This window comes from Pseudophryne corroboree, chromosome 1, assembly GCF_028390025.1.
Source record: "Pseudophryne corroboree isolate aPseCor3 chromosome 1, aPseCor3.hap2, whole genome shotgun sequence".
NCBI classification, from domain to species: Eukaryota; Metazoa; Chordata; class Amphibia; order Anura; family Myobatrachidae; genus Pseudophryne; species Pseudophryne corroboree.
In genome coordinates this window covers 261,572,542-261,584,553 of record NC_086444.1, presented here as the reverse complement: position 1 = coordinate 261,584,553, position 12,012 = coordinate 261,572,542, and the positions used below count along the sequence as shown (strand labels likewise).

The 12,012-nt window shown below is 41.8% G+C and overlaps 1 protein-coding gene and 1 pseudogene across 1 annotated transcript in view; one reads left to right on the top strand and one right to left on the bottom strand.

The window, feature by feature from the left end:
- The window catches only part of GRAMD2B (GRAM domain containing 2B), a 343,442-nt gene that overhangs the window by 273,306 nt on the left and 58,124 nt on the right, over positions 1 to 12,012 (bottom strand). The gene's annotated exons all lie outside the window — the stretch shown is intronic.
- LOC134949772 (5S ribosomal RNA) lies at positions 5,298 to 5,415 on the top strand (annotated as a pseudogene).

Here is a 12,012-nt window from a genome sequence, read left to right as displayed (position 1 = left end):
GTAAATTGTTTCTCTTAGCCTGTTTACCTGACCCATACATTAATTTCTATTTCTGAGGGACTCTCAGTGGGTGGGGCCCACCTAACTCTCCTGCGCTGGTTATTCACCAACAGGGTTGCCAGTTTGAGCTGACGCTCAATAGCAGATCCCTCCATCTATCTATAATCTCTCCTTCCTGGCCCATCCCTTCACACTCTCATCCTCTCATTCATTGTCCGTAAGGACACACAGGAGGACAGCAGAAGTGAGGGTGGCCCAGATGAGCCATTGTCTTTTCTGTATGCATCTACTCCAGCGACAGATATACAATCAGTAATTAAAAAACTGGCGAGTGTTCCACATTCATTGGACAACTGATAAACATCCCCAACATTTGCATAGTCAAACACTGATATTGTAAACAATATTCTAGAGATTTTGGTTCTTTATTTCTTTTCTTTGCCTACATGCATATATATTGACTAACAATTGTCAATTGTTTGATGTGTTGTTCAATCTTTTTCTTCCAAGAAATATAGCCATGTATATAATACGTGATTAACAGGACAAAGTCACTGTCCTGTTAAGTGACCAGTCACATTGGCTGGGTTGGGTATGTGTGACTGGCGGTCAGAAGACCGCCGGTCACCATATTCACGCCAGGATCCTGGCATCGAGATGGCCGGCGGGGGGCAGTGCAACAAGCCCCTTACGGGCTCGGTGGCGAGCTGTGCTTGCCACCGGTTCTATTCCCACTCTATGGGTGTTGCGGACACCCACAAGTGTGAATAGCCCCTGCTAGTCGGCATGCTGACTGTTGGGATTGTAAGGGGATGGGATGTAGCTGGAGGTATTGTGACCGGCGGTTTCCTGACCAGCGGTCACATAACTACATACCACATTTGCTATATCTGTACAATTTTCTCAAGTATATATACTGCATTTGTAAATGTCTTTTTTTCGTTCGGTAAATACAGTATTTTTACCTCTACTGTTACAATACAATCAGCACCATATGCATTTTGTTCTTTCTTTATTGTACCAAATCCATTGAATTCTCGACTGTTTTTACTTAATACTGCATTTTATTGATTCATTGAAATGAATCACCTCATGCTCTTTTTCTGCTTTTTCTGTAAATGTCTTTGTTCTATGTTAACCTAAGATATGACACATTTTTTAATGTATATCAATAAAATGTAATGAATTTAAAAAATTCAAAACAAAGAGTGCCCCAGCAAAAAGAGTCTTCTTCACTGTCCCCTATTAACATTGCACCAATACCCAGAGCCGGCCCTAACCAATATGATGCCCTAGGCAAGATTTTGGCTGGTGCCCCCTAGCACCACCGCTGGTTCTGCCTCTGACCTTGCACCTCTTTCCCAGCACCATCACCCCTCACCCATAGCAGTCCTTGTACTCCCTATATTTTAAATAGGAACAGTTCGCACATTTGACGCACAGCCCAAAAAGGGGCATCTTCTTGCTGGGAAGGGATATGGCCACACAATAGTAACCCCAATTCCTATTACGCCACACAGTACTGCAACTTTATTCACATTTTATCTTGCGATAGTGTCCATAATTCATATTACATCCCACAGTAGTATCACTTTACCTTATAAACGTTACTCCTCACAGAAGAGCCCCTTATTCACATTACATCACACTGAATTGCTCCTTATTCACATTACACCACACCTTATTGCTCTTTATTCACATTAGACGACACAGTAGCGCCCTTTCTATTTGCAACGCCACATAGTAGAGCACCTTATACACATAATGCCACACATTAGTAATGCATTTATACACAATTCCACACAGTAATGCCCCTTACACATACGAGACACATTAATGTCCTTATAAACATAATGCACCTTACACATTATGACAACCTTTATTAATGCCCTTTTACACATAATGTCCCTTATACATATGCCGCACATTATTAATGCCCTTATACACATAATGACACACATAGTGCCCCCTACACATTTGCTGCACATTATTAGTGCCCCTATACACATAATGACACACATACAGTAGTATCCTGTTTCACATATGCCACACATTATTAATGCCCTTATACACATAATGACACACATAGTGGCCCTTTACACATATGTTGCACATTATTAATGCATTTTTACATGACACACATAATGCTCCTTACACATATTCTGAACACTATTGCACAACCAACCCACTCACATGCACACTGTGACCTCTGCCTCTGCTTGTGCCCGACGTTTGATGCTAACGTCGGGCACTTTTTTTTTTATGAAAATGCATCTTATTTGCATTGCTATGTGGCTAGGATGCACAAGCAGCTTCTGCTCATTAAACTGATATGCAGCATGCCAATATACTGTGTGAGACTGTGGCTGTATCTGCATATGAAATGCTACATACAGAATATAGGCTGGTCGCATATCATTTTAATCAGCAGAAGCTGATGATGCCCCTAGGCATATCAAATACCATAGGCAACTGCCTAGTTTGCCTGTGCCTATGGCTGGCTCTGCCAATACCACCTGTGCTTTTTATTTTAGCAGTCAAGAAATGGGAGGTACTGTACATCTTTAGAGCTGGATTAGCAACAGGGCTGCTGGGCTGGTCACCCCCACACATACTGTAGCTACAGCACCATCGTGCACTGTGGCATAGTATGAACTTGGCCCATAACACATTTGTGGTGCTGGGAGTATTTACACATTATACTTTTTAACAACATCTCCCGCACATCATAATAACAATTTTATTGGTAGGGGCCCACACAAGTTAGTGCCCTGTGGCCCTCACACACCGGATTTGGTTTGGCTATGACATTATACCCTAAGCTCCACTCTCCATGCCATCACAGACCTGGAAGAGATTCAGGTCATCAGCCATTGACGTACTAGGCAACTAGCTAGGTTTACCTATTGTATACTGGCTACTCATTACAGTTAATAATTAAATTAACATGATTCCTCCAGCAGCCAGACTAGACCGGACTTTATTGACTAGCTATCTGTTCACAGCCAGATGTGTATTGCTTATAGTTATTGATACCTGCTTGTGTTAATCATGAATTCATTTTATGTCCCAAGTTGACAGGTTCCATGGGAATTGTAGCAGCAATCTGCATTCACATAATATAACAGCCCTGCCAAGAGATCACATTAATATTTACTAAACCCAAGAGGAATATCATTTAACTAATTATTAAATTGTTCAGTGAATGTAAAAAGCTACAGTACATTCTATAAATTATTTGTAATTAACTCCATTCGCTGCTTAAGGTTTTTTCCACATTTGCCCTTGTCACATTTAATGTAAATGACACAATTTTATATGTAGTATCCACACAAATTCTACCTTGTTTTCCTTTAGAAGTGTTTGCATTTTCAGATAATGCTTCACTTTAGTTCACCCGCCGCGCACATTAAATCAATGTTCACAATGTAAAAGAATATGGTTGTATTAACGGTATCCGGTTGATAGATAGACAGTGTCTAGTTAGACAGTCAATAGATAGACACCTTATGTTAGACAGACACAGGGTCAAAAGGTCGACATGAAAAAGGTAGACAGTACAAAAGGTCGACAGGGTCAAAAGGTCGACATGACAATGGTCGACATAAAAAAGATAGACAAATGTTTTTTTAAAATGTAACATGTTTTTGGACTATTTCATACCTTCTCTATCCATGTCGGCATAGAGTTGGTTATAAACCTTGTGGCGAGCGCAGCGAGCCACCGAGCCTGAAGCGTGGCGAGCGAAACGAGCCCCGCGAGGGTATGCCTTTCTACAACTGGGGGTCCCAGATGATAAAACTATCCACACAAACCACAAAAATGCAAAAAACATGGTGTCTACCTTTTTTATGTCGACCTTTGACCCTGTCGACATTTTGACCCCGTTGATCTAATGTCTTTCAAACATATGGTGTCTATTTATTGACTGTCTAACAGGACACTATCTATCTTTTATACCACAACCGTATTAACTGCTTTTATCTTATAATTACAAAACGCTATAAATTTTTTACATTTTTCAGTTTTAATTTCTAAATTACATCAACACTCTGCAGGATTGATACACATTTGAGCACAAGCAGTGTAACTAGTTTGCACATAGGGGGGTCATTCCGAGTTGATTGCTAGCTGCCGTTGTTCGCAGGGCGGCGTTCAGGCTAAAAACCTGCATTTCTGCGCATGCGTATGCACCGCAATGCGCAGGTGCGTCGTACGGGTACAATGAGCATTGTGGGTTTGCACAGAGTGTAACGAACATTCCAGTCACACAGCCGAACGCAGGAAGACTGACATGAAGTGGGCGTTTCTGGGTGTCATCTGGCCGTTTTCAGGGAGTGCTTAGAAAAATGCAGGCGTGGTAGAAAAAACGCAGGTGTGGTAGAAAAAATGTAGGCGTGGCTGGGCGTTCGCTGGGCGGGTGTGTGACTTCAAAAGCACAGCCACGCCTGCATTTCTTCTGCTACACCTCTGTCGTTAGAATCAACGCACACGAAGAGTAACTACAGGGCTGGTCTTGTTTTGCACAAAAAGATTTTGCAGGCACTCTGCTGCACAAGCGTTCGCACTTCTGCAAAGCGAAAATACACTCCCCATTGGGCGGCGGCAATGCGTTTGCATGGCTGCTAAAAACTGCTAGCGAGTGATCATCTCGGAATGACCCCCATAGGCAAGGTTAAGTGAAGCTGTGCTGATGGAATTTGCGAGCTATGCAGAGTGCTAGCAATAAAAAAAAGGGGGATGGTTCCCGTATAGTACCGGAGCCAAAAGAGAAAAAGAAAGACTATGTGTCTTTTCTGGGGCACACTTTTAATGAAAATGAAATGATGAGTTCTATTTAAAATATAACTTTTATTGTCAACCTTCATAAAATATTGACTATAGCCCATCTAATTCACAGCAGGGCCACACCATCATTGCCTCAGGACTTCCATTAACCTGGGAGACCCCATCTGATATTTCTGAGATACATATATATATATATTTTTTTGACATCATAACCCGTGACTGCCTTGGTGTTTATAGGACTTTTAGCCATCATTATATGGGATTTAAGACTCACCTTGGAAAAGAGGTGGCACCCAAACAGTCCGTTTTTGAAGACCAGACCCGGCAGACCTCACGCTATTCTTCAAGTGTGTGAGAATATCAAAGAACATTTGACACTACTTATTTCCAGATTCGGGAGTGCTCACAACATCATTACGGGACCATGGGCCTCTACAAGAAAACTCTGGGAAATTCTCTCAGAATCTAGGATACAGAGTTCCTGGTGTCATCAGGTGTGGGATACATCTACCTGCGGTCAGACCATACTCAGTATGCCCAACCTCGTCTGATCTTGGAAGCCAAGCACTGTGGGCCAGGTCAGTACCTGGTTGGGAGACCACCAGGGAATACCGGGTACTGCAGGTATTTTTATCCAAACTCAGGACACAGGACCAAGAATCACTTTCCTCCTTCTTTTCCCCTTCTGCTTGTAAATCCCTGATACACTCAGGAATTAGAGGTGAGCCAGGTACAACCTATTGTTTGGTTATTTGTTTTGATTTTTTCTTCCGGTGATATTTTCACTACATATCAAATTGTTACAATTCCAGGGAGAAAATTTCACACCAATACATAAGATTTACATAATAATTTTTGGGAGACACCCATATATTTTCGCTCACAGAACCATTAAGCCAAACTGTTATCGTTATTATATCAGTGATTTATTCAGACAATATTCTATCGATTTATTTAGACTATAGCTTAGCAATTCAATAATTTGTAATTATTAGTACCTTTCCTTGTCCCCCCCCCCCTTCCTTTTGCCTTATAGTCAATATTTTATGAAGGTTGACAATAAAAGTTATATTTTAAATAGAACTCATCATTTCATTTTCATTAAAAGTGTGCCCCAGAAAAGACACATAGTCTTTCTTTTTCTCTTTGGCTCCGGTACTATACGGGAACCATCCCCCTTTTTTTTGTGCATTAGTTTACTGAACTATCTCTGGGGGCACCACCAACCCAGCGCCTAATACTAATTATTTGTGTTGTATATTGGCCAGATGTTGGTTTATATATTAGAGCTTTTGCTTTAATGATATCATCCTAAAATATTAAACACCTCAATTGAGTGATCCTGTGCAGACTGTACCAATCCTTTTTCTGAGTGCTAGCAATCACCATCAGTTTTCAAACAGAACTTTTGCTTCAGGGATAGATTGATGCAGGGCTAAACTGCCCATCTGGCACTTCTGGCAAACATCAGAAGGGCCGATGGCCTGATGGGCCGGTCTGGTGACTGAGCTCTCTGCTATCACCAGAAAGGCTGTGCTGGGCTGGCTGCCTTTTACCAGGAGTAGGGACCAATTGCAGAGAGCTAGGCAGACCAACCCCCTTCATAACAAAATAGATTGTAGCTGTAAGCTTCACATTACACAATCAGCGTCCTGGTTGCCTAACAACAGCCGGGCCAACAATCCTTAGTAGCCAGAAATGCCATGGTCAGGGTCTACTACTAAGATCAGCCACGGCGGTGGCTCATAACAAGCTCCCAATGACTGCTAAATAACAAATAAAGAAATAAAATGTAATAACTTACTACAATATAAATATAATATCATATAAATAACAGATAACATAATGTATCATACAATTACAGACTTTTTATGGTATGAATTTACAGAACAGAGGTTGCATGTACATATTTCCATTATTAAAATTGTATTGTAGACTATACACTGTAAACCAGTGCTATAGAAATCTGTGACTATAATTATTGCAAATTGTACTCCCTAAAGAATGACACACACATGCAGATATTGTCAACATCTTGTTATTTTGTACCAAAGTGACCCAAAATATTTGTCTTATCGATCAGATGAAGTTATCACCAAACAATACCTGGTGAATGTAACGTTGTGCCCATTACAATATTGTTATTTGGCTTTACCACCGAACAAATACTTAAAGACCTTAAAGTGTGTGGCTGCAGACATTTGTGCGCTGCTTGATTTTCATTTGTTTTGTTTTTTACGTGTTTAGTACAAATATTTGAAAATTTGCAGAATTTTTTTTTTAAGTTGTACATCCCACAATGGGCGTTAGCATCAGATTTTGAACTACAAATCTGAACTGAGGTCGGTTGGTTATTGTATCGCAAACACGTTAATGGTCGTTAAACAAGTGATCACTAGATTGTGGTGCTAAAGAACCACTGTGCGTAGTTTAAAGATATCAAAGTAATAATACTTTGGCAATATGTACTAATGAGTATACACTAATGGAATAAACTGCCAAGGCCAGATACTCATTAGATATCCAAAGCCCTTGCCACCAGCGGGCAGCAGTGAGGGTCTACAGGTAGCTTGGCTAGTGAATGATCTGCATTGCCCCGGGATCAGCCACCACCAGTGCCTCCTCCTTCACCCTTTCCATCCCCACAAAAACTGCACATTATCTGTATCAGATAAAGGCACATTACTTCTCAGTAGACTCTGATCTGCAGGTACCACATACTACAAGGCAGGCAGGTATGTAGACAGTCCATCTAGACTTGAATGGCCATAGTCGACTAGTATAAAGCTAAACAATCACATGACTAACGTAGAGAATCTGCACCCATACAGTAACTGGTTCTCTCCAACTGAAGCAGAGCAGGTATGGAGTGTAGAAACAGGCAAATCATGTTCAAAACCCTGCACTCAGCACTCAGAAGTTGCAACAAATTAATATCAGTCTACAGTATCAGGCACTTTAACATGCTAAAATTGTTCTGCTCTAAGGAATTAATGCTATGTTGTTAAAAAATATATATATAATAATGCAAAGCAATTATAAAAGGGCTTCATTAAGAAGGGCAGGTCAGTGAGCTCCCCTTGAAGAAGACCAGATGTGGATGAAACGCGCCAGAACCTACCTCCTCTGCTACTTATCTGAACATATGTATGGACTGCCCTGCTTTTCCTTTTATCTTTTGAGGAAGGAATAGGACTTGTATTAGGCATGGTATTACCATATCTCATACAGTTGAGTTATCTTCATATGAACTGAAGTGCCATTTTTTAATTCTGCTGTTTTTTTGTGTGGTGTTTTCTTTACAAGTATATTCATTCTTTTTATGCGTGTTTATGTGTTTTAAGAAATGTACTTCCCCCCTTGTTATAAAAGGTATTATATTCTGATACATCAATATTTCTTCTTTTTATGTATAAAATAAGGGGAGATGCCATCTGATGTGGCGACACACATCCTGCAATGGTTACTAAAACTAAGAAACCCATTATTCTAAGCAGTTTTTTTGTGTTATTGCATCATTAGTACACCCATTTTGGACACTTTTCATTTTTGCACTCTTTGAGGCTCTTAAGTTCTGGTTATATCACAGAATCACGAATATTGGGATACACTAAGGACTTTAACCTAGAAGATCAGACAAACAAATCTTAATTGGAGGCTTTTATACTCTCTAGTCCAAGTATAAGTCCGGTATTCACACAAATACATTAGGATTTAATATAAGACATATTGTGGAAATACTACACTATTAGGCACCTGATATATATATGTATGTGTGTGTGTGTGTATATATATATATATATATATATATATATATATATTTATTAGGGATGAGCGGGTTCGGATCTACGGGACTTCAGGATCCGAGTCTTGATTCGAGCCTGGCTCGGGACTTCCCACCAGACTCGGATCTAAGAACGAGGCAAAACGTCATCATCCAGCTGTCGGATTCTCAAGGGTTTTGGATTACACATAAGGAGCCGCTTGTTGCCGCCATTTTCACTCCGGACTTGGAAAGCGAGGGAGACAGACCTCTGTCTGTCTGTGGGTGGTGGCATACAGGGGTGCTGCCTGTGGTGTCCTGTGCTGGTGTACTGTGCTGTTAGGGGTGTTGCTGTCCTGTGCTGTTCTTTGGTGGTGTCCTATGTTAGTGTACTGTGTTGTTAGAGGTGCTGCTCTCCTGTTCTGGGGTGGTGTCCTGTGCTGGTGTACTGTACTGTTAGGGGTGCTGCTGTCTTGTGCTGCATAGGGTTGCTGTTCTGAGGTGTCCTGTGCTGTCTGGGGTACTGTACTTGGGTGCTGCAGTCCTGTGCTGTACAGGGGCACTGTTCTGTGTGCTGTAAAAATAAAGGGGCACTTTGGCCTTGTTGGGTGCTGTAAAAATACAGGGGTGCTGTGGCCCTGTCCGGTATACAGGGGTGCTGTGGCCCTGTTCTATATGCTGTAAAAATACAGGGGTGCTGTGGCCCTGTCCTATATGCTGTAAAAATACAGAGGTGATGTAAAAAAAACAGGGGTGCTGTGGTTCTGTCCTGTATGCTGTAAAAATACAGTGTTGCTGTGAAAATACAGGGGTGCTGTGGTTCTGTCCTGTATGCTGTAAAGATACAGGGTGCTGTTGCTCTGTCCTGTATGCTGTAAAAATACAGGGGTGTTGTAAAAATACAGGGGTGCTGTAAAAAATAAAGGAACACTGTGGCCCTGTCCTGTATGCTATAAAAATATAGGGGTGCTGTAAAAATACAGGGGTGCTGTGGCCCTGTCCTGTATGCTGTAAAAATACAGGAGTGCTGTAAAAAATACAGGGGTGCTGTGGTTCTGTCCTGTATGCTGTAAAAATACAGGGTTGCTGTGAAAATACAGGGGTGCTGTGGCTCTGTCATGCATGCTGTAAAAATACAGGGTGCTGTTGCACTGTCCTGTATGCTGTAAAAATACAGGGGTGTTGTAAAAATATAAGGGTGCTGTAAAAAATAAAGGAACACTGTGGCCCTGTCCTGTATGCTGTAAAAATATAGGGGTGCTGTGAAAATACAGGGGTGCTGTGGCCCTGTCCTGTATGCTGTAAAAATACAGGGGTGCTGTAAACATAAAGGAACACTGTGGGCCTGTCCTCTATGCTCTAAAAATACAGGGGTGCAGTGAAAATACAGGGATACTGTGGCCCTGTCCTGTATATTGTAAAATTACAGGGTTGCTGTAAACATTTAGGGGTGCTGTGGCCATATCCTGTATGCTGTAAAAAATACAGGGGTGCTGTAAAAATAAATTAACACTGTGGCCCTGTCCTGTATGCTGTAAAAATACATGGGTGCTGTGGCCCTGTCCTGTATGCTGTAAAAATACAGGGTTGCTGTGGCCCTGTCCTGTATGCTGTAAAAATACAGGGGTGCTGTAAAAATAAACGTATAAAAGTGTATAAGTCCAGAGACACTGCCATATAATTCCAGGGGTGCTGCTGTACTTGATCCTAGGTTTAAAGTTTAAACTCAAGCCTAGTGCAGAATATGAAACAAGCTTCAACATCACAACCAGATTTGTGAAAACATATAGCCGCAAAGGTGGAAATGGAAATTCCAAGTTTGACGATGCGTTTTCCAATAGAGTGGGGAGAGACCACATCTGTGGCCAAAGTCAGTCAGACTCAGAAGAGACAGAATCATAATCCAGTGGAACGTGACATGGCAACGTCTCCTACTTCATTTTCTCTGGCAACTGCTGGAGAAAACAAGGTGGGTCCACCGTGCACCCCGATATCTCCGGTTCTGGGTGTCCCAGAGACTCAAGACCAGTACCAAATGAAAGAGGAAACTCTTGGCTTTCGGGGCAGATCAGCCACTAGTTTATGTGACACCGCAAAGAAAACCGTGTCGGGTCCCCTCCAATTGTCCGCCCTGATTGCACGGGGTGCAGAGTTTCTGGCTAGATAGAAATTACTGTACAGAGATGCTAAGCACAATGTTTTGGCATGCAGGCACTTAAGGAGGAGCTTTTATCTCTCCCCATTATACTTATATAGATAACACTTGCTGTTGTAGTCTTTAGAGCAGAGTACGTTACAAGCTGTTCGTGCTACTTAGTACTCAAATAGAAAATACTGTACAGAGATGCTGAGCACGGTGTTTTGACATCCAGGAACTTAGGGAGGAGCTTTTATCTCTCCCCATTACACTTATGAAGATAACACTTGCCTCTGTAGCCTTTAGAGCAGAGTTCGTTACAAGCTGTTTGTGCTACTTAGTACTCAAATAGAAAATACTGTACAGAGACGCTCTAAAGGCTACAGCTGTAATACAGTATAATGGGGAGAGATCAAAGCTCCTCTCTAAGTTCCTGGATGCCAAAACACTGTGCAAAGCGTCTCTGTACAGTATTTTCTATCTAGCCAGAAACCCCGCACCCCGTACAAGCTGGGCTGACAATTGGAGGGGACCCGACACATGGTTGCTTGCCATTTCCCTTTACATAAACTAGTGGCAAGTCTTCCCCAAGAGCCTCCTCTTTTGTATAGTACCAGTCTTGAGTCTTTGGGACACCAAGAACTGGAGATATTATGGTGCACAGTGGACCCATTTTCCCATAGACTATAATGGGCAAATTAATTAGGACCCACCATGGGTTCTGATGCTTGCCGTTAGCCTTGTTGGGGTCACAGAAACTTCAAGTCGGTATCCTCTGGTAGCTAATTGTCTCCCCTTCCATACCAATTCGACCCCCAGAACCAGAGATATTAAGCTTTAAGCCCATTTTTATTTTATTTAATTTAATAGCTCACATAAACCTAACGTCAATGGACCATTGCTTTAACACGTTTGTCTGCGTCTGTATACACTATTTTTATTTATTGATATATTGGTTTCTTTTTTTGGGTCCTGACAGAGAATTAATATTTAAAAAGCGTTTATGAACTCCGCTGGTTAATCCCCACCTCCGCCCTCACCCTTCCCCCTCCCCTGAGAGACAGATCTTTTCAGAAAAAGAGGCCAGTTTACGGTCAATAAATTGCCAACACATTATGTAAATGAAGGGCTGATGCTACAGTCACTTTGGTTGGGGGAAAGGATTAGAGAGGGCCAGAGTGAATGTACATAAAACAGTGCAGTACTGTGCTACGGATTCACATCTTCACCACTGGGTGGCTAATGCTCCACTAATCCAGTGATTGCATGCAGCGCATCTAGTCATGCCTCAACGCGCCTGTCCGTGCAACAACTGAACAACCTG